A 24,106-nucleotide genomic window follows, 5' to 3' on the forward strand; every position below is an offset into this window, starting at 1 on the left:
TCTGAGTAAAGAAAATCACATTGCTATATCTAATTTTGTAGGCGAGAGACTCCTTTGCATGTTTTGACACTCACATTGCCTGTATGGATGAGGAAATGCATAGGGTCTTTGAATTCCATTACTATGTATCCTGTTTGCCAGGAAGAATATCATAAGACGTGGACATTCTAAATTTATTTTGGTAAGTAAGCTTAATGAGGAAATCTTGTTAATAATAAATAAAATGAGATGCAATATAAAAAAGTTATGATATTCAACACTGTATTTGGTTGTTTAAATTGGACTACATTATTTTGTTCTGAAGCTTGCTTGATAATGTGGCACTATGTCATTCTGATTCCTTTTTAGGGAAGCATGGACTGGATATTTAAATACAAAGAATGCATACAGCAGCCGGTTAGATCATAACTTCTCAACTTGGCGATGTTCTTCTTTAGGTATAGCTAATAGAGACAATCAGCCTATACCCACAGTGAAATTAGATGCTGGACTAATGCTTATATGTGTTAAAGCATAGCATTTTCTTTTCAGATGGGAATTATGAAATTGAGCAGATTAATCAGAAAAGATAGAACTATGAAATTAACTTCTAAAATTATTGTGTTTTGGTGTTTGAGTTCACATCATATTACACACTCACTAGCCGAGTATTAACCTTCTGCACAGCCTTGGTGCTAATGAGTAAGAGATGAGGAGGTACTGCCTCCTCATTGCTAATATAAGTGCATCCTGTGCTGGGGAAAGGCTGATGTCCCCTGCACTCTGCTGCATAGAAAGTCAATGTTGCTTTCCTTAGGACATCTTAACGCTTTTGAGAATGACTCTAGTATAGGAAAAGGCAAACTAGCCAGAGCTAAGAAGGGCATATTTGGCCATTTCCAGAGTTGCTGACTAAAGTGTTAAAAATAAAATTTAGTTTGCAATATCTTATTTCTTCCTATGACTTATAACCACTTATGTTTAATGTTTGTTATTTCTGTTTGTCACTCTTATTCACTATGAATGTATCTGTGGAACGTAAAACACTTCTTGGTTGAGGGTTGAGCTCTTTTCTCTGAGTGTTTTCTACCAGTGGCCTTTTCCTGTCACACACCATCAAGGGGTGACACAAAGAAAGCATTAAATCCAAGAAAAGCTGAGTAAGGCCAGGGAAAAATAAGCAAGAAGATTGCTTTTGTTGTCATAAGCATAGCCTACTGAGTTATTCTAGTTAAAAATCTCAACTTTACCAAACAAGCCTGATCATTGAAATAGTTTCCTGCTGAACCAACCATTTCCAACCAGGGAGTCAAGGACAAAATCTCAATTGTAGTTGAAAATATCATGAAATCTGATTTCTTCATTAAAATGGATTGAATTCATCCTTTTGTATATGATGTATGAACATTTCATGTTTCTATACATTAATGGCACAGTAGGGTCTACTAAAGGATGAAGGGTTCAGACCCCAGCGCCTATATCATGAGACTAATAATCACATGGGACTCAAAGTTCAGGGAATATGACAATGACTTCTGACCTCTCTAGGCACACACCCATACACGTGGCATACACTGGCACACACATACACACATAAAAATGACAAGAGAAAAAGAAATTCAAAAGCAAGAGAGCTTTGTGATCTGTGCCTTGCTATTGTGAGTTTTCTGGGACAACCTGATTTGAAATGCTCTTTCTTTATCACCAAAACTTATAGAAACATCTTAGAATTTCCTATATTTTTGGCATGTAAGTTATTTATTCCAAAATATCTCTTTTTACTGGTAAAGACAGATTTTTTTTGGTCAGGCTATATGTTCCAATTTTGTGTCCAGAAAATAGGACAATGTACTTTTAACTCAGAGTTACACAGCAACAAATTTGGCAGTAGGGTTAAGGTTATAGAGGCTGAAGGTCTGCTGGAGGCTGCAAAAGGGGAGCATGGAAGAGAAATAGTTTCTATATAAGGTTTATATTTAGTGAATATATACAGATATCCTGGAAGCGGTAATAATCCAGCCTAGTTATAAAGTACATTTCTCAAAAAGGTTTTCTTGGAGGTTTGAAAAGATACATTTTTAGAAATATAAAGATTTCACATTGAAAAGAAGTTACTGAAAAATTTTAGACAATTTCCGTTCTTATCCTCTCCTCACCAGTAATTTATTAGACATTAAAATGATGTAAATGCCACAGTTGCCGCTCTCATGCCCTCAGTCTCCCCTTGGGCAGATTATGTTTAAAAGGCAGGCCCATCAAGCCCCTACCACCACAACTTACCCGTGCCTTGGCCTTTCCTCCAGGGCTTTACACATAGCTGCCTTTCTAAAATCTTCAGGTGAAGCCACATGCTATGTTCTTTAAAAAAAAANAAAAAAAAGAAAGAAAGAAAGAAAGAAAGAAAGAAAGAAAAAAACAAAGCAAAACAACTTCCTCTTTCTTTCAGAAGCCTTTAATTATTACAATTCCTCTCTTAGGGTCTTGGGGCTTATGAAATCCTTCCCACTCCCAGTTAGAATGCTGACTGGTTTGATACTGTACAGGTCTAATGCAAGCCAACATAACTGATGTTCATGAGAATAGTAGACTTGTCATGCCCAGAAGATAATGTTTTACTTTAGTGTGAGCCAACCTGGATGTTCTAAGCCTTCTGCTTCCTCTTCTGCAATGGTCCCTAAGCTTTAGGGAGGGATGTGACAGATTCCCATTTGTGCCTGCACACTTCACTACTTATTTCCCATCCTTTGACTAGTTGCGAGTTTCTGCATTAACTACCTTCCATTGTAGTTTGTTGTGAGAGCTGTGGGCTGCATTCCTGCCACCCTGCTCCCAGCCGCCTGGCTAGCTTATTCCCTGAAATAACAACACACAAATTGTATTCTTTTAAACACTGCTTGGCTCATTATATCTAGCCTCTTCTCAGCTAACTCTAGCACCTGGACTAGCCCATTTCTAATAATGTGTGTGCACCCCAAGGTGCACTTACTGGGAAGATTCTAGCCTACGTCCATCCTGGGTCAGAGCTTCATCGCATCTGCCCCAGAGAGCAGAGCTAAGGCGTATGAGCTCACTTCCTCTTTCTCCCAGCATTCTGTTCTGTTTACTCCACCCACCTATGTTTTAACCTATCGGGGCCAAGCAGTTTCTTTATTATTTAACCAATGACTTCCTCCATCAGTAGTTTAAAAAGCAAATCTTGCATTATAGTTACATATGCAATTATATTATAAAGTAAGTTTTCTTGTCATGTTATCTTGGTGTATTTCTTTTTGTTCACTATGCTCAAAGAATCTTTTCTATTGGAGTCTGAGAGCTACACTAAACTGTGGGTATAAAGATGAATGTAGAAGTCATTTTGAAACAATTTTCATTTAGCAAAATAACAGCATTACTTTCATACTTGAAGCCTATGAATTCAAGCATGGCTTTTGGGCCATGGATTTCTTCCTGTGGAGTAGAACTTAAGTCCAACCAGAAAGATGGTTGGTTATCCTGATAGTATCCATGCTGCTTGGCACTAATGGATGTATCTCGTCACACCAGTCATTATTGCAGTTCACAGGTAGGTACTACAAATGACTGTCACTCCACCCAACCTCTCAGAAACCTGCATATCTCCTTCCATGACTGTGAAACCTAGTCAGCAGGAAGGATGTTTTCCAGTTAGTACCAATTTGATTTCTCCACATTCTATGACTAGTGTGTCTCATTGCTTCAGCAATAGGGTCTTACATCCAAGTTCTGGTGGGCAGCCAATACCTAAAACAATAACTTGTATTGTTTTTGAGATCTCTAGGACACATCTTACAAATATCTGAAGTTGTGGTAACTGTCACTGGTACTGGGTTTCTTATTTGGGAGCTTATATTCTGATGTGGGGTTCCCCTCTGTATGTTATGAATATATTTTATTGTCATTGATTAATAAAAAATCTACTGTTTCAATTTTGGTTTGTGTTCTAATATGTGACTGATTTGGGGAAAACTTACGAAAAGTGGATTATTGAGAATAACACACACTCATTAGTGCTGGAGTATAATGTTCTGTAGAAGTCTGTTACATCTATTTGACTTACAATGTTGCTTAACTCCAATATTTTATTGCTTAGTTTTTTTCCCAAATGGCCTGTCTGGTTTTGTGAGTGGGATATTGAAGTATTTTACTATCACTCTGTTATGGTTAATCTGTGGATTTTAGATCTAATAGTATTTCTGTTACGAAATTTGGTGCCCCTGTCTTTGATGTACATATGTTTAGGATAGTACTGTCTTCTTGATTGAATATTTCTTTAATGAGTTTGAAGTAACCAACTTATCACTTGTGGTTAGTTTTGTTTTAAAGTCTGTTTTGTCAGATAGTAGACTAATTATACCTGCTTGATTTTGGTTCTACTTTTTTGAAATACATTTTAGTCTAAGGAGTTGTTTATCTTTGATTATAATGTGTGTTTACTGGAGGCAGAAAAATGATGCACCTTGTTTCCTAAACCAATCTTTTAGTCTATGTCTCTTTATCGAGTAATTGAGGTCATTAATGTTAAAAGTTATTATTGGATGATGTACATTAATTTTTTATTGTTATTTTTGATATCTTTTGATTAACCACTTTGGAATTATTTATATCCTTTGACTTATTCAGTTTCTTTCCTTGCTCTCATATCTGTCCTTCCTCCATCTCAACTATCCCATTCCCTCAAGCTCTTCCCAACCCTCCCCTTCTCCCTTCCTTCTTCCCTTCTCCCCTTCCTCCTACCCTCGCCCCCATGTTCCAAAATTTTGTCAGGCAATCTTGTATGCTTCCAATTTCCAGGTGAGTCTATATATGTTATTCTTTGGGTTCACCTTATTACTTAGCTTCTCTAGGATCATGATCTATAGGCTCAATGCTAGTTTTTTTAATTTCATTTTATGTCAATATTATCCCTTAGAAGCCTTATTGTTTTCAAATGAGTGACAGAAAAGGGCTGGATCTGGATGGTAGGGGATATTGGGAAGAATCAAGAGGAGTAGAGGAAGGGAAACCATAATTAGGATATGTTACATGAGGAAAAGATCTATTTTCAATAAAAGGAGAAAAGTTTCTGACAAATAACCAGATGCTTGTGTGGGGCCTCCGTTTGCAAGTGATTTGACCTTGGCCTCTTTCAGCTTTCAATACTCTTTCTTTAGTCTGTGTTTGAATGTTGTGACTTTAACAAGTCATGGAGAGTTTCTTTTCTGGTCTTACCTATTTAGAGTTCTGTAGGCCTCTGTACTTGCGTGGGCATCCCTTTCTGCAAGTTTGAGAAAACTTCTTGTAAGATCTTATTGTAAATATTCTGTGTGCCTTCAGTATAGTGTTCTTTTCTTGTTTGTTCCTAGAATGAAACATCTTTTTATGGTGTTCCAGAGCTCTCTCACTTTCTCTTCATATTCCTCTTTAAATTCTCTCTTGACCTTCACTGCATGATACAGTTCCCATACTGACCTTGTCTTCCAGCTCTGGTTCTGTTTTCTACATGACCCATTCTTCTGGGGAGACTTCCACTGAGGACTTTTTGACTTATTGAGCTTTTCTTTTCCAGTATCATTTCAGGTTAGGTTTTCTTTAGCAATTACATCTCTATTTTTCATATTTGGGTTTACTTCTTTATTTCATGTACCCCTCTTTTTGCTGCCTTGGAGTATATCCATATATTATTTAAGTTAGCTATACTTATAATCATCTTTTGAATTCTATTTCTAGTAATTCTTCAGGTCATTTTCGTTAGGTACCCTTTTATGGGATCAATGATTTGTGGAAGGACATGTCTTGTTTTTAGTGTCATTTCTGTTTTTCCTCTGGGACTTTAATATCTAAAGTTAGTTCATTCACTGATTTTTTTCTTTCTTCCTTTTGTATTTTTTATTTAAAAATTTCAACTTATTGTTTTTTCTTTCTCTAGTTCATTTTTGCAGTATTAGCTTGTTTGTCCAGCATGTCCTTTCCCTTTACAGCAAAATGTAGGACTTATATTAGGATCAGAAGTTCTATGTTGAGTTTATTTTTAAGAGTCAAGTGTTCCTCTATGAAAACTAGGGTGTCCTCTCAGGGACAGTGAGTTGTACAACTCTCTACATATTTGTGGACCTTACCCAGGGTCTCTATAGCTTATATTGATGCCAGTGCAAGACAGAAATTACAGTGTGCCTATGGTACTTACCTGGAGTCAAATCTTGTCCATACTCTGTATTCATAGTTTCCTTTCCTTTAATTGATTTTTTGAGTTATTCGTCTGGTGTTTTATACAAATTTTTTCAGAGGAGGGCATTTTTTTATTATCAATTTTATGTTACTTGATTTTTTATGTTATTAGCGATTTTGTGTTAGGACTTGAACAGTTAGTGTTAGGTCATTTATTATATTTAATTAATTTTAATTAGTTAATTGATTTTGAATTACTGCTTCTCTTCCTTAAGTTCTAATCTTTTCAGGAAGCAAATGGTCACTGAAAAAATTGTATATGTTAATATATTAGTTATTTGAGGTATGATTCACAAGGTTAAAAAAAAGAAAATAAACAAGGAAGAAAGAAAAAAACAGACTCAGGGCAAGATGTGATTACTATTGCATTGGCAGAGCGAGGTTTGAAAGTAATTTTTGTATTGTATTGGCGGGGAAAAGTAGGGGTAAGGTGTAATGAAGAGAAAGGAGTAGGGGCATTAATTTAGAGGTGAAGCCTGAAACACGACTGAGAAGGGAAAAGTAGCAAGCTATGAACTGTAGCCAGATTTCTGTTTTCACTTCTGTGGGGAGGCTGAAATACTAGATCCTGCGAACTTGGCTGCACTATGTTCTTTGGACTTGGAATATTTAAGAGAGCTAAGAAATTGGAGAAGCAGCACCAGGTGTGGTTGGGAGTGAGGAGTCGGACATAGAGAGTATGAAAGCAGTCTAGGCTGTTTATTCATAGTCTAGACCTGACCTGTCTGTCCCTAGTGGCAGAGTTCTGCTATTTCTGATTCAGTGTGAGGTCCTGAGTCATTTGCTCTGAGCACATGCACTAAGAGCAACAATTAACAAATGGGACCTCATGAAACTAAAAAACATCTATTTGGCAATGAATACCATCATTTGGAAAAACTTTCAGGCTACAGAATGTGTGAATATTTTTTTAATAACTACATGTACAATTGAGGGCTAATATCAAAAATATATAAAGACAAAAAACTGAATATCAAGAAAACAAATAACCCGATGGGGTATATATCTAAACAGAATTCTCCAAACTGACAGCAAGGCCCTTTTCCTCAAGACAGCACCTACAAACTCATTGAATATGGAGTTGAGCTGGTGCTCACCTAGAGTGTGTGGGCACCACACTTCACCCAGGTGTGTTAGCATCTTTGATACAGGAAGATAGTCTGCACACTACCAAATGGGAAGGGTAAAGACCAACTCAGCTAGAAAGCTTTAGATCTTCTGTGATAACCTGTTTGTAAGACACTCTGGTACAAATAGTGTCACAGAATATGGGGGAGCAACTAACCAATATCTGATTGGACTTAAGACCAGCTTCATGAGATGGAACCCATCCTGACACTCCTCAAGTGGCCAGGAACCTCTGACCAGACAGGCTAGGGACCTGGGGGAAAGCCAAATATTATTGTACTGCTAAAGGAATATAGCAAAAAAAATGACTCCTAAGGACGTTCTGCTATACTAACAGATCAGTGCCTTACTGAGCTATCCTCTGCAAAGCTTCCCTCTGCAATAGATTACAAATTCAGAGACCCACAGTCAACATACAGAAAGAAACTTTGGAACACTCAGTCATAAATGAAATGTCTTCATCTAATCCCTTCCTTTATCCTTCAGGGAACCAGAAAGCCTGTAAGATCCAGAAGGAATGGAGGATGCCAAGGAAATAAGGCCTTCTAAGCATCGCAGTATATGCAGATATGAACTCACAGAAACTGTGGAAGCCTTCATGGGGCCCAGGCAGTTCTGCACGCGAGTGGTCCTAGGACTGTAAAGATAAAAGTACACAAACCCCCTACCCCTAACCCAGAAGATATTTCAAGCTGATAACCACTTGCAAATGAAAAGTTACTCTTCTCCCATGGAGTCTCACTGGGGATAAAAACAACTCTTAAAACCAGACCCCATTCCCAGCAGTAGGTGGCCAACAGTAGCCTTTGGGAAGTTCTTTGTTTCATAATGTTTTGTCAGAGCTTTCTCTTTTCTTTATTTTTCTCTTTTAAAAACTCTTCATTTTTTAATCTTTTTATATACTTTTAAAAATATTATATATATGTAACTATGCATTTATATTTTATGGCTTCTGATTTTGTGCTTTTATGGAATTCCAGTGTATATAAATGTGTGTGTCTCTCAGTCTATTTCTGTTTCTTATGTTTTTCCTTTGGCTCTTTTTTTTCCTGTTTGTTTTGTCCTGTTCTGACTTGTTTATTTTGGTTTTATCTTATTTCATTGTATGACTATTCTTTAAATGCCTATTTTTTTTCCAAATGGAGACAGAGAAATATAGTGGTTTGAATGGAAGGGAAGGTGGGGAAAATAGTGGTGGAATTTTGGGTGGGAAACTGTAATCATAATACATTGCAAGAAAAAAATCTATTTTTAACAAATAAAAAATGGAAAAAACGGAAAAGATTATCACCAATTTTATAATATCCTACTAAGTGGTGTAGATATCATGTATAAGAGTAGCTTTATGTATTATTTAAAGGTTAAAAAACCCTATAGCCAAACTTTTTCAAATAAAAGGAATGAAACAGGGGAAATGTGTACAATAGTGTACACATACTTTACTTGAATCTTTTGAGGATATTTATCACTGAGTAAAGAATTTTTATGTGTTCAGATAGAATTATGAATAATAATTTATACTATAGGGGCTTAAAATACTTTTTTTTAACCAATGGCTCTTTTTCCAACCCTATTGCCTTTAGTTCAAAGATGTTGTTGAAGCTATTGGGACATATTTCCTAAATTAATTTTATTTCACGAATCTGTTCCCTTATTTTATGTCAAAAAGATGATGACAGGCATTTATGTTACATGAATTAAGTACTAATTTTTAGAAAAGATTGCTAGTAATTAATGTCCACATAGCCTTTTAAGTTTCAGATTTCATCTCAGTGAGCTACACATACTTACTTGCCTTTCACAGCAAAGTCAATAAAGGTCATTGTACTTGCTCCGTTAAAATGATCCATTATTTTCAAGTCTGGGTCACTCGTAGGAAATGGATCTCTAATTTGTTTGATAAACTACATAAACAGAGGCAAAAGTACAAGAACAATAGTTCTGGAAAATGTAGGCCAGCATTTCTGAGCGCTCTTATCAGGGACTAATTTTAGTTGGAGAGATCTATTTTCACACAGCTCAGTTTCCACCCTACCAACTCTGGAGCTACACAGATGAAAGTGAGTCACTGAGCGCGGAATACCTGTAAGAAGTTGAAAGAGAACTCTTCCACTTTCTTTCATCATTACATAGCAAGAGTTATGCTAAGTCAGTGGCTGAAGTCCTTGGTTCATCTCCCAGGAAGGGATTCTTTCAAACATTGCTCCACGCCAGCCACTCTTCCTCTGTTGCTCTGTCCCCACCACAGTCTTTCTGTGCTTCTCCCGCTTCAGATTCCAGGTGTGGCATGCATTAACTGGTGGCTAAAAGAAACAAATTAAAGTCAGCTCCTTTTCACATTTGCATTAAGAAGAGATACTGGGAATTTGAGCAGCCCAAGGCAGCTTTCAGGTTGCAGGGAGAGCAGGTTGCTTTTTTTAGCACTGCAGTTGGATGCTCTACTTCATAGGCCTGCCCCTTGTGTAGTAGCCAAGATATGTTCCTCTCTATAGTTTCAACAAAATAAATCATATAAGCACTCGAACATCTTGTCAGTAATTCCTCAGGTACTCAACTTTTTATTTTTACCCATTCTAATTTCCATTAAGATATATATATATATATATATATATATATATATATATCCACAATGATCCTGAAGCTAGGCTAAGTAAACACGGTTTTGATGATTGACATAGGTAATTCTACAGTAAAGCAGGAAGATGTCTTTGCAGGCTTGTCATGGAGATTATGTGGTGAGAAATAAAATTTCTTGAAAAGCAGAAGACTCATACAGTACAAAAGTGAACTGAGAATAATGAGTATATCATCAGATTATTGTATTAAAATTATTTTGTAAAAATTGTGTACCATCTTGGCATATACTAGCAGAACATTCTGTACATGAAAATAAAAGAATAAAAAGAGAAAACGTGAGGCAATGAGGCTCATACGATTGGCTTGCTATCATCATTTATTAAGAGGTGACCGCTAGTGACTTTGTTTACAGTACAGAACTATACACAGCCAATAACATTTGCCAAAGGATGAACTCGGGTCGGAAGCCATGTTTGTGCTATGCTAGGCCAATGTCCCATTATCTCACATTGTTTCTCAAATCGCTGCTCTTCCTCATTGTTGCAGGAGCTGTGAAATAAAGAGCTGAAAAGTGTCTGAATTTCATTTTCCCTTTTTTGGTAGCTCGGATTTGTTATTCTGATAATGAATTTATTATTATAATTAACTATTTATATTAATTTCTTTGCTTAAATATAAAACCTTCATTCATATTTTTACCTCTTCTTAAATTCTCAGTTACTAAGATACTTTTATTAGATAAATAATATAACCTTTCAGGGCTGGAGAGATGGCTCAGTGGTTAAGAGCACTGACTGCTCTTCCAGAGGACCCAGGTTCAATTCCCAGCACCCTCATGGCAGCTCACAACTGTCTGAAAATCCAGTTAAAGGGTCTGACACCTTCACAGCAATGCACATAAAATAAAGTAAATAAACCATAAAAATATAACCTTTCTTATAGACTCAAACTAGATTATTATGGTACTATTTTTTTTCAGATATTAATAGGCCATCTTTTTACTGGTGAATGTTAATTCCACAGTATAGATTTTTCACAGTTTTATTAACAACTCGCCTATTGAGGGAACATATTATTGTTTTTAGTTGTTGCACACTACAAAGTTATTACAAGCATTTGTATTAAGAGTTTCACATTCTCATAAATCTTTACTTCTTTAGAAGTGCCTAAGAGACAATTATTGAATAGGACAATTATTGCGGACTTGGATTTGTAAGAACTTGCCAATTGCAAGCAGCCAATGTAGGATGGCTGCATAATTTTCATTCCTGAAACTGCATAGGAATAGTTTCTATATTCCCACCAACATATATGAGTGACCTAGATTATATTGTTATTTTATTGAAATGTTCAAACATATCCCAAACATGGTAAAAATGCAGAATCCCAACTTAGTGAATGTGTCATTATCAAAAATGAATATTCCACACAAAATTTTCTTTGCAGCTTCTTCTGTATTATATACCAGTTTAAAGATTTTTTGAGATACTGGAGATCTGCCCCAGGACCTCCAGGATGCTAGGCCATTTCTAGACCACATAACCAGATCCCAGCCAAGTACACAGGTTTTTGAATAATGTACTGCCCTTACAGTAAACTTTCTAATATTGTGCATGTTCCTGAAAGAGCATAATTTTGGATGTTGCTAGGTGTCAATAATGCCCAATTCTCTGCGGATACTATTCAGAACTATGAAGTGAGAGAGATTGTCACAAGCTAGTTCATGGCTCCCATTTCTTTTCCTCAGATCCTAGGCTTTTAGCATTGGGCAATAGAGGCCTCAATATGATCTCCACCACGAGTTTTTCTTTCATTGTGCAAAGTAAGTCAGCATAGAAGGCAGATGAGATATTTATATAAAACCTTCAAAATATGTACAGCTGACAATAACTTAGCTTCTCATAGAAATAACTGTAAACTTCATAAAACCCATGCCAAACAACCAGAGTAAATGTATGTTCTTTTAGCTCAGCTCCAGGTTTAGTTTTCCAGTAGAAGGCATTCAGGACATAATTTCTGCAATATATATTTACATTAACAAATGCATATACATTATGGATATGAATAATATACAGCATGCAGTTTTCTGATATTGATATATATAATTCTGCATTATAAATTCCATGCAGCCAAATAATGGTTGCAGAAAATGTATTTGCCTTGAGTTTTACAGAACTTTTATTAGCAGCCAACTCAACTATGATTCAGCAATTACAGCTTACATCACTATTATTATGAAGAATAAAATAAAATAAAAACATCAGCTTCTAAAGTCTTTCTTACTTTTCATGCTCACATAAAGTAAAACAAAACATTATTTGCATAATAAAAAGTGATGTTTTATTGAAGACATTTTGTCTTTGCACCTCAGCAGCCCCATTCCAGCCCCCATTTGTAGTTTCTTTCCAAGCAACACTAGTGGAAACATGGTGTGGGATTCCCTTCTGTACGGTATGAATATATTTTATCACCATTGGTTAATAAAGAAGCTACTTTCACCTATGGTAGGAGAGAATTAGAAGTATGTGGGAAAACTAATCTGAATTCTGGGAGAAAGAAGGTGGAGTCAGGAGATGCCTTGAAGCTGCCAAAGGAGAAAGATACTGGAACCTACTGGTATGTCACAACATTGTGGGGATATACAGATTATAAGAAATGAGTTAATTTAAGATGTAAGAGTTAGCTAGAAATATGCCTGAGCCATTGGCCAGTGTTGTAATTAATATAGTCTCTGTGTGATTATTTAAGTCTGAGCAGCCAAAAAACAAAAGAACAGTCTCTCTTTACAGAAACAGACTGATGTGGTGATTAAGAATTTCACTATCTAGGGTTCTTGTTGGCTCTGTTATCTACTGTGTGTGTGATCTCAGGCAGCAAGTTCACTGCTCAGTTTCTGCTTTTGCTTTTAGGGACAATAAGAACACTCATCCAGAGTCTGGGTGAGGAAAGAACTAGTTAATATACAGAAGTGGACAGCTAGGTAACAATCAATCCGAGTTAAATGAATCAATAATTATATCTCCAGAAATAATACATGGGAGAGAAAAGGGAAGTTATAAAGATTAAAAAGATGCAAATTTTAAATGCAAATATATGTTGAAAAAGGAAACACTACAAACTGACTTGAGCTATAAATATACTACAGATTGTTGTGTATATTTATTGTCCTCTAGACTCATAAATTGACTCATGACTACTATGCTATATATTTAGCAAGTGTTTATTAGTCATGAGATATAGCATTATAAGATAGATGTATATACAATGAGAGTATTAGACATTTAGTTTTGTATTTTGTGTTAAGAAGATACTATTATAGTTGTCAAAAGTATAAATACACACATAAAGCATACATACTTACACAAACATAAACAATAAGAAACATTTCTATAATGTATGCACAGATATCAGTGATGTGTTTATGAGTTCAGAAATGGGAGAGAAATTACATTCCTGCTGCTGATCTAGATAAGGAATCATATGGTAGAAGATGTAACTTGACTGGATTTAAGAGAAGGAAAAACATGATGAATTAAAGCTTATAATTGTTACTGCAATAAAATATGGTTTAAATATTTTTGGTAGTTAAGCTTTGGAAGACATCTCATGAGATGTAACCTTGTTTTAAAGTTGGATGATCTGACTACAATGGACTTTGGTTCTAGAATGGTCACAGTCATTGGCGGTCAGGTGTAACATCCTCCCCTGGAGAACAGCTATACTTATTGAAGGCTGATGGTGTAGTCTTCTCCTGGACGGGCATCCACTCTCCTTGCACTGGTAGTAATAGTAATGACACTTATGTCTATAGAGTGGATTACACACTTGAAGCTACTGATAAACCAGCTTATACATGAAGTAGAGAGTTCAGGTTCAGTTTCCACAGTGCTCACCACAATGTGCTGCCTGGCAGAATCATTCTTTCTCCTGCTTGTTCTTTTTTGAGAGGCAGAGATGTACCCAATAATGATTTTGTCATGTATGTAAGCCAGCCCAATCTGTCCATGTATAGGTCAATTGTATTTTTCATTGTTATAAGATAACTGGGGATAATTTTCCAGGGTCTGGGCCATATAAGGGAGAGCTGAAGATCATATCAGCAAGGACAACCCTTTTCCCTTCCTACTTTTTCTGTCATTATGTATTTTTATTGTGTTTTATTGTGATTAAGCACATCTAGTGTTTTAGCCATTTTTGGTATATAGGCCAGTGTCATCAAATACACATGGTTGTGTAGCCACCACCATCATCCATCATTAAAATTCCCCTTGCACAGCTGACACCCAATATAAAATATCTCTCTTGATTATTATCAATCACACTACTACTCTGTATCCACTTGGACTTGACTGTTCTATTAGATCATATAAATACAGTTTGTTTTTGAGAATGACTTATTTTACTGAGCATAATGTCTTAAAAGCTATTTATTCTGCAATATGAGGTAGGATTTCCTGTTTATAAGCTCCAGTAATAGTCTACTGTATATACAATTTGGTTTTATCTATTCAACCATTGCCAAATGGACATTTGGAATATTGTTGCTTTTTAGTTACCGTAAATAACGTTAATTTGAACTTGTCTGTGTAAACATATATTAACGTCCACTAGTCAATGATGGGGCTATTTCCCTGAAAGTGGAATTGTTTTGTATATTGTAATTATAAGTTTAATGTTTTGAAAAACTGCTGTGTAATTTTTCATTAACTTCTGAAGCATTTTACATTTTAACTATCAGTAAACAAACATGCCTCTCAATTCCCTATAGTCATGTGTAGGGATATGTCTTTGCATATCTAAATTCCTTGTTTCAGAAGGAAGCTTCTGAATGGCCAGTTGAGATCAACATTAAAAAAGGACACAATTAAACATGAATATTAAGGCAGGTATCATTGTGGGCTTCCATTTGAGAATTCTGTAAGATTAGGGAAATATCTCTAAATATGTGCTTTGTGAGGCATAAGGAAAACTCAAATCTTCATTTTTTTTCTTAAGAAGTTTGATCCCTTCTAGCCTGAGAAATTTAGAGGGTATTAAAGTGGCTAAGACTTGAAGCTTTAGGAATTACGTGATTTTGATATCTCACGTCAACCATTTAACATAAAAATACTTAAAATTCTGTGCAGCATGGAGAATGAAATTGGCAACAAAGGCCATCTAAAGAAACCTCTTCTGCTGCTTTTCCCAACTTGTGCAGTAAATACATGAATGGGGCAATGCATGGTGTATCTTTCAGTTCTTATTTCACTTGCACATGTTCCCCAGAAACCCACAAAAACTAAAGCTCATCAGAGGATATGACCGTTCCTGGAGAAGAAAAGTCTTGGCCAGTTGGAGCTACTTAGCTTCACAGAACTCAGCCATGGGAAAAGTGGCATGAGAAACGTTATGGTTGAAGTCCTAGGTGACAACCTGCTTATGACTACAGTAGAATCGAGCATTTTGGAGATAAAGTTGCCCCTGGTTTTGAAATGGACTTATTAAAAGGAAAACAAGATATGGAAACTAGAATGGAATCTTTCTTTCTAGCTGAAATACAAAAGCCACGAAAATGAGGTACGCTTGGACAAACACCTACCAGAACGTGGCTGTTTATGTTCCGCTACAGATAGAACTAATGCACTGACATTAAGAAGATCCCCCGTGGAGCTAGATTAGCACACTGATCAAGAGAGGTCTAGTGATCTGTCAGCTGTGATCCATCCAAAGACCCTCAAACTCTGGGCCACGAATCTCCCTGTTTTAAGGAGAGAAAGAAGCAAGTCTATGCAATTCTGCAGCATCACCTTCAGAGCTCCGATATTGTTCAGTGGGTCAGTATGGTTCAGCTGCCTTTAAGGTTGTTGGGAGCATTTTTAAAACCTACACTGAACTGAAATGGTGCAGCGAGAAGTCACTGTCATGTTTATTTCTGCCAGTTAAATCTTTACCTGTCAAGATCAGATCAGTTTTTGTTACTGCAAGTATTCTTTAGTGTGAGCTAATTTTCCTCAGCTTGATGGAAACAGGGACTATCGTGTTACCTCATTTTTTTTGGCCTTCTGAACACTTATAAAGACACAGTACCAACTAGTTTAAATGTAAGATGAAATACCCTTGCACATAGGAGACAATTTATGAACCCTTAACATAGCTGTTATTTAATCAGAGAAATTAACTTTTAGAACAAAATGAATTTTTCTCTTCAATCAGTAGGTTCCCATAGTGTTCCCAAGACACACATGTGCGGTTCTTGAAAAGCAGATTAGAACTGACAACAATTAGTCACCTTTGAATTTGTGACATAAAATAAAAATGAGCTCCTGTGCACATGGAGTCCAAAATTCATCTCTCTTTTGCCTAAGGTTTTCTTTCCTCAATATTCACTTTGAGTTTAATATAAGATTGTTGACTTAACAATGATGTATTTCAAGCTTAAGGCAGAAATGAATGTTGTATTAATAAATTGTTTAGAGACGGATTCAAAGAACATTTCATTATATAAACAGGGCAGCCATAAAACACGCTTTGTGGTCATTCCATCATTCCTACCTGTAGCAGATTTGTGGAGATGACATCTATCAGTGTGACAGAGAATATTACACAAGTGATAGACAGTTATTAGCTGAAGTCCTGATATATTTACACCATGGGAAAATGCACTTGGTATTTTCTTTCTGGCAACTGCTCTGCTGTTCATAATTTGATGGAAAATTGATTAATCACACGTTTAACTCAATGCAAGATCTTCTGCACTGTAATAAATTATGGCCATTAATCAATAAGTACAAAGTAATTCCAGGAGTCTGGAGACATGCTGGCTTCTAATAGAAAAGCTTGCACTTGGGTCTTCCTGCCAGTGACCACTTCATCTGAGGTATTTTGCACCTGCCTCAATCCAATTAGATGACATAATTAATGAACCTCATTGCTCCTGATAATTTGTTATACTGAAGAAGGAATGTTTTGGCACATCCATTAAAACCTGATGCACAATACTTTGCGGAAAAGAAATAAAAAATAAACCAAAGCATCAGAGGGGCTTAAGACAGGAATCTGAGTTCAAGGAAATGTGGGAAGCCACAGTCTGACTTCATGCTGGAGAAAGATGCAGTTGCGTTTGCTCAAAGACTCTGACAAGGTCTTTGCTCCACATTAAAAAGCTGGACTTGGCCTGCGTACAAAGTTTCATGCTATTTTGTTTCTTTTATGACAAATTAAGTGGCATGATTAAAATAAGTGTTCATGAAGTAGTGTTTCTTAGGCAATCTGATAGATGGCTCCTTAGTAAGTATCCATTGCAGTTTCACATATCACGGCCCTTCTGCACCTGTTTTATGGAGCTAACAACGGGCTCTCAGCAGACTTTGGTGGGAGAAAGTCTGGGAAGATAAAAGAAAACCAGTTTGCAGCTAATTCTGACACCAGGAAACGCCAGGAATAGACTGTATTTAGAGACTTTGAAAAACAATTAGCTGTGGATTATAGGTCTAAAAGGCCTCTCCTAACAGTACCTGGGAAATACTTTGCCCATTTAATGCCTTCTAAGCTGTCACCAAGCTGAACTTCAGTCCCAGTGATTAATGAAAAGCTGCAGGGCACAGCTAGAAGCTAAAGTCTCAATTATGAAAAAGCAGTAACTAGTTTAATGTGCTGATGCTTTTATGCTTAAACTGACAGGTTTGAAAAATGGCAATATTTCCAATCACACTTTAATAATTTATCACCTCTCTATTGGCAGGTCCAGTGTGCACTGCTCCTGCTATTTCCTTGTTTTCAGGTCCTGGTACGATGATACCAAAAAGCGTGGTCTGGATTTTTTTTAAAAGCACATCTTCCTATTTCCTATTCAGAAGCCAGACTCCAAAAATATAATGATATCTATCTATTTTTATCTATAGTTGCTATCTATCTATCTATCTATCTATCTATCTTCTAAAGTTTCTATCTATATATCAATCATCTATCAACCATAGTATACATCTACCTATTTATCTATCATCTATCTATTATTTATCTATCTACCCACCTACCTATCTTCTCTATCCACCACCTATCAATCATCTACACTTTATTGTATATCTGTGCCATTTCCATTTAGGACCATTATGTGGCAATGGTTTTTGTTTTTGAAGGGGGTGCAGAATAGAGTCCAGTAACCCTTGTCCAGTTTCAGCTGAAAAACTGACATATCGATTCATGACAGATGCTTTTAATTAGGTGCTTTTTCTTACAGGAGAAAGCAGTTGAAGTTGGATAGAGGCATCAGCTTGGGTCTAGACTTATCAAAGAAAAATTATCTAATTGTTCAGACAATGAATGAAATGAATAAATTTTAGAGTAGTAAGTGCAACAAGAGATGGTAGCCATTTTTGGTGGCAGTGGTAAAAAGTATCTTGTAAAATTATGAGGGTTTAATCTTACATTTTAACTGCAACAATAAACAAATTGATCAATACCTATAGTCATTTCCTTGGTAGGGTTTCAAGATCACATTAGAATTTTCTACTGTTGTATGTGCGGAGTTTATCATAGTAGCTAACAGAGTTACTATGGTAACTATCATTACCATAATTTGATATATGGATAAATAAACAAATGAATAAAGAGAATCCACAAAGTTGGGCATAGTAGTACATATGTGCCATTTAAGAAATGAAGAGGAGTGGGTCAGGAGTTCAAATTCATCCTCAGCTACTTCAACACACTTGATGCTAGCCTGGGCTGCATAAATCCCTATGTTAAAACAAAAACAAATAGTTGGGCTGCTATTTAATTTAGCTAAGATTTCTAAATATTGCCTGCCTGCCAGAACATACTCAATGATAACTACAAAATTAGTGACAGTACTCAAACAGTACATATTAATTTAAAAACTGAGGCTGTAGGACAATATTATGGACTGTATCCAACAGATTCTATATTGACTGAGGGGCAAAATATTTTTCACACTCCTTAAATGGAATGAAGGCACAAATAAATGTATTTAGCAGTTCTTACAGTGAAACTATTTAGTGTTTTTAACTATCTATGACTTTTAAAAATACATTATTAGAACTCATAAATACTTAACATTATGTTTATTTAAAGTTACATTTACATTAAAAGTTTACAAGTACATTTGTGGCATAGGTATTTTTTTCTGTGATACATTTTACAAATAAAATAAATTACAGGAAGTATTTTCATGAGAAATAGGTAGAAAGCATAGTTTCAAAAATCTACTTATTACTATCTGGTAGAGGGCAGTATATTTTACTTTCTTTAATTGCTATCATCATGGGGCTAGTTACAGCGTCTTCATGACACCACACTGCAACTTGGTATATGAAAATTCTCTGAGTGACATTATATGAGCTTCAAACAGGTGTCAGTTTCGCTACTACAATGTTCAGGAAACTATTCTGAATTAAAACGTGCTTCCTACATGTTTCTGCTTGTAGGAATTAAAATTCATGATGCTGGTACCCCTTTCTAGGTCACACGTCTCTGTGTTGTGATTAGACATTAGAGTTTTGCAGGAATTCAACACAAATATTGGCCAAGCCTATTTTTGTAAGTAATAATATCTTGTATTATAAAGGAAGTATGTGACTTGTAAAAATAAATTTTTTTGAAAGCATAGTTAAAAGATAAAATGTAAAGTGCCCTTTGGAATAAAATATAAAGTGGCATTTGGGAGAACAGGTATTAAAAACATTCTGGAAAATGGATCAACTAGGAAATATTTGATTAATTGCATGAAATCATGAGGAAAATGATTTTCTGTCTGAGTAATTATAGTTAGTAAAATTAAGGAATACGTAAAATTTATTATTCTTTTACCTCAGTTTTCTCTGTGAAAAGATGTCTAGGAGAGTGTGAGCCCATGCTTATTCTTTTCACTACACTATTTCTACATAAATTGCATGGTAGCAACATATTCTTTTATCTAAATGCCTTTATTGTATTAATAGTATGTTGCCTCATTCAGCTTTTCATATCTAGGCATATTGTGGTAGGTTTTAATTTTGTTAGGGATATAATTGTCTTCTTGTACTATTCAATTAACGTAATAATGGTTTGTTTTTCAAGAACCAAACTCTCAATGATTATTTGTAACTTTTAAGCTGATCTCATTCTACCTGAACCTTTTCACTATGGATCAGATCTACTGCTTGTATGTAATCTGGGTGGGCTCTTTGAAAAGTCATGTTTTTTTATTCTTTTTTTTTTCTACAGGAGTTTGTGAGTCTCCTAACATATCAAAAAGTACCGTATGCATTGCCCTGGTCTCATCTGTAGATGTTGAAATACCCATATTGTCTCTGCAGTCATTTTCATACTCCTCACATATATGGGCACTAATTCGCACGGGCGCATAGCCCAGCTTTCCTTCATCTATGCATGAAAACCTCGTGTCTTGCTTGGTTTGCGCCTAGAACGTCAGTCATTTAATTAGGCTATTTTGCCTTTTGTCTCATCGATTCCCATATATAACTTAAAATAAGAGCTATACCTCCCTAAATTCTTTGTATTTGAGAGAAAGAAAGCCATCTAAATCTGGTTTCTTGAAGCACAGGACGCAGGCAAATACCGCACCTGGCAGAAACAGCATCCGTATATTTCACTAAGGTTTGTGTGGTTCCATGATAGAATTTGGAGGAATTCTGAAGTTTTATAAATTCCTCCATCTAGGGGTAGTTTCCCTAGTTATGAATCAAATCAGATCAAATCAGACAAGTTCAGAATGTGGGAGTCCTGCCAGATGATAGCACTGTTAGGGTCAGTTAGAGGATCTCATCATCTGCACCTGGCTTGTGGCATCGCCTCTCCCCTTGTTTTGGCATAGTTCCCAATACAGCAGATAAATTTCACCTGATAACTGTCTAAGCAAGCATTCTAGTCCTCAGTTTTAGGTAATTATTAGCTAGCATCCTCGACATTTTAGGTAGTCTATGCAAATGTTTTTCCATAATAATATAACAGAAATGTAGATAATGGTTATAAAGATTATTGATATTTTCAATATATTTGTACATATTAACTTCTGAATAAAGTACAAAATTTGTTAAATTTTCCCAGCATCCTATGAGCTAGTTTCATTATCCTGTTATATTTACGGGACCCTGATGCAAGACAGTTTAAATTTATTACCTAAGTGCACAAGACTGGTAAATGAATGTGTCAGGGTAGCACATAGATGGCTTTCCCGCAGAGGCTATATTTGTTCTACTGGGGATGAAGGACTTTCTGTTTTGTAACATAAGTAAAGCAGGAAAAAATGAGGTCATCTCAGACTAACTGCTGTAAAGTCGTCTTGAGAAAGTGAAAATTTCATATAAAATCCTTTTTTTTAAAATTTTTTATTGAGAAAAAGAAAAAAAAGTTCCCGCCTCCTCCCAGCCTCCCATCCCCCCCCCTTTCCTCCCATCCTTCTCCCCCTCCCCCCATCTTTCTCCCCCTCCCTCTCCAATCCAAAGAGCAGTCAGGGTTCCCTGCCCTGTGGAAAGACCAAGGTCCTCCCCACTCTGTCCATGTCTAGAAGGAAGGTGAACATCCAAACTGGCTAGGCTCCCACAAAGCCAGAACATGAAGTAGGATCAAAACCCCGTGCCATTGTCCTTGGCTTCGCATCAGCCCTCATTGTTTGCCATGATCAGAGAGTCCGGTTTTATCCCATGCTTTTTCAGTAACAGTCCAGCTGGCCTTGGTGAGCTCCCAATAGATCAGCCCCACTGTCTCAGTGGGTGGGTGCACCCCTCGTGGTCCTGACATCCTTGTTCGTGTTCTCCCTCCTTCTGCTTCTCATTGGGACCTTGAGAGCTTAGTCCGGTGCTCCAGTGTGGGTGTCTGTCTCTATTTCTATCCATTACCAGATGAAGGTTTTATGGTGATATGCAAGATATTCATCAGAATGGCTATAGGATAGGGTCATTTCAGATTCCCTATCCTCAGCTGCCCAAGGAACTAACTGGGGACATCGCCTTGGGCTCCTGGAAGCCACTCTAGGTTCAAGTCTCTTGCCAACACTAAGGTGGCTCCCTTAACTAAGATTTGTGCTTCCCTGCTCCCCTATCCAACCTTCCTTTATCCCAATCACCCTGTTTCCCCAAGTTCACCCCATCCTCCCCTTCTCATTTTTCTCTCCCCTTACCCCCTTCCCACCCCACCCCCAAGATCCCAATTTTTTCCCCGGCAATTTTGTTTATTTCCCATAGCCAGGAGGATAACTATATGTTTTTCCTTGGGTTCACCTTCTTATTTAGCTTCTTTAGAATCACCAATTATAGACTCTGTGGCCTTTATTTATGGCTAGAATCCAATTATGAGTGAGTACATCCCGTGTTCATCTTTTTGGGTCTGGGTTACCTCACTCAGGATAGTGCCGGTTGTGGTGGTACACGCCGGTAGGATTTGCTGAAGGAGGCAGAGGCAGGAGGATCACGAGTTCGAGGCCAGCCGGGGCTACACATTTTTTAAATTTTTAGGTAACACTATCCTGAATGAGATAAAATCCTTTTTTACCTTAATTTTTATTGACTCTACCTTCTTTTGCATTATTTTCAAAATTTATTGATAATATAGAATCAAATGAAGAGAACAAACTCATCAAGATTTTCTTGTGATATTTTTTAGAGCTAACTGGTAGCTATGTTTTTTTTTTTGGTCTGTACCATTCACATTCAATTTGCTTTCTTTCTACGTTCTCTGTCAACTCAGACTATATCTAAACTAAAAATGACTGCAATTCTCTGGAAATCATCAATTTCTGTACAAAATATTTCTTTTTTTTTTTTGCTCATATCTCAACTTTAAGATCAGATTAATGACCCCAATTGCAAAAAATTTCAAGAGTGTGAACTTCATCTTTCCATTACTCCTGGGCCTGGTTTTGAACCCTGAGTCAGATGCCAAATTTCCCAAACACCCTACACTGATGTATATACATAAATGTTCCATATAGGTTGTAAAAATGTAGCAGGCTTTAGTTATCAGAATCTTCTGAATGTTTTATAAGGTTGTTTCTTCATCCAATTTTGCATGTTCTTTGTTTAATTTACCTCGTCTTTACGTTCTGTCCTACCCTTTAAAAAATTATTATACTTCAAAAATTTCACATTCTACCATCAAGGAAAATAGTGTAAATTTTAGATATTATATTAAAAGTTATGATAAAATAACCACATTCCATAGAAATCCATATTTTCCAAAATTCTGTCATAATTGTTATTCAGTGGAGAAAAAAAGATAATAAGACCAACAGTATGAAAGTGGTATTTGTTGCATAAATTCCAATAGTAAAGGAACTTTTCTTATTTAAAGGTAACATAATGATTCTTCAAACAAAGCTATAACATCAACTATGATTTTACCTGATTAAATTTATTTAGCTTGTCTACAATCAAAAGCAATTACTTCTCACCTCATAACTGTTAAGGTGGTCCAGAAAGGCCATACTTAGAAGGGACCTAGTACAATAACAAGATGTTCCTTCCTTCACTGGAGTGAAGCATCTTTAAGAAAACAACAACAAAAACTCTTAAAGGAAATACATCATGAGGGCATGACCTCATCTATTAAGGGCTCCAACTTGCAAAAGTGCAGTTTCATTTGAAAGGCAAGAGAGTAAAATATTAATGCCACTGAAGAGTATTCTGGCTGTGAATGAACCGTCTATAGGAATAGTTTTCTCCTTAGCCACCAAAGTACACAGAAGACCTCACTGTTGTAGTAGGAAGAGACCAGACTCTATCTCCAGCTGGCAGAAGAGACTGGCAATATTGTTCACGCAGGTGCAAAATACAAGAGGTGAGGGGTAGTGGAATCTTTCACTAAGGTTCCAGAAAGCAGCTAGGGTCAGACAAGTGTGACAAGGTTTGATCCTATGCAAAGAGCACCTAAGAGCCCATGCCATGAATCTGTGAAGGTAAAACCCAAGTTACTATGGAGTCTCCAAGATACTGCAGTTGCCAAAAGTGTGAACTGCCTGTGGCCTGTGTGCTACAATAGGATGATCTATTGATGTGCTGTTACAAAGGAAATTGGCACTCTCATCTGTGGTTTCTTAGTCCCATTAATAAAAGAATTTAGAGGTTGCGTGATAGTGGTGCACACCTTTAATCTCAGCACTCGGGAGACAGAAACAGTTGGATCTTTGTGAATTCAAAACCAGCCAGGTCTGCAAATCTAGTTCTAGGACAGCCAGGGTTGTTACACAGAGAAATCCTGTCTCGAAAAA

This window comes from Alexandromys fortis, unplaced genomic scaffold (assembly GCF_014885135.2).
Source record: "Alexandromys fortis isolate MF-2015 unplaced genomic scaffold, M_Fortis_MF-2015_v1.1 scaffold_85, whole genome shotgun sequence".
Taxonomy (NCBI): Eukaryota; Metazoa; Chordata; class Mammalia; order Rodentia; family Cricetidae; genus Alexandromys; species Alexandromys fortis.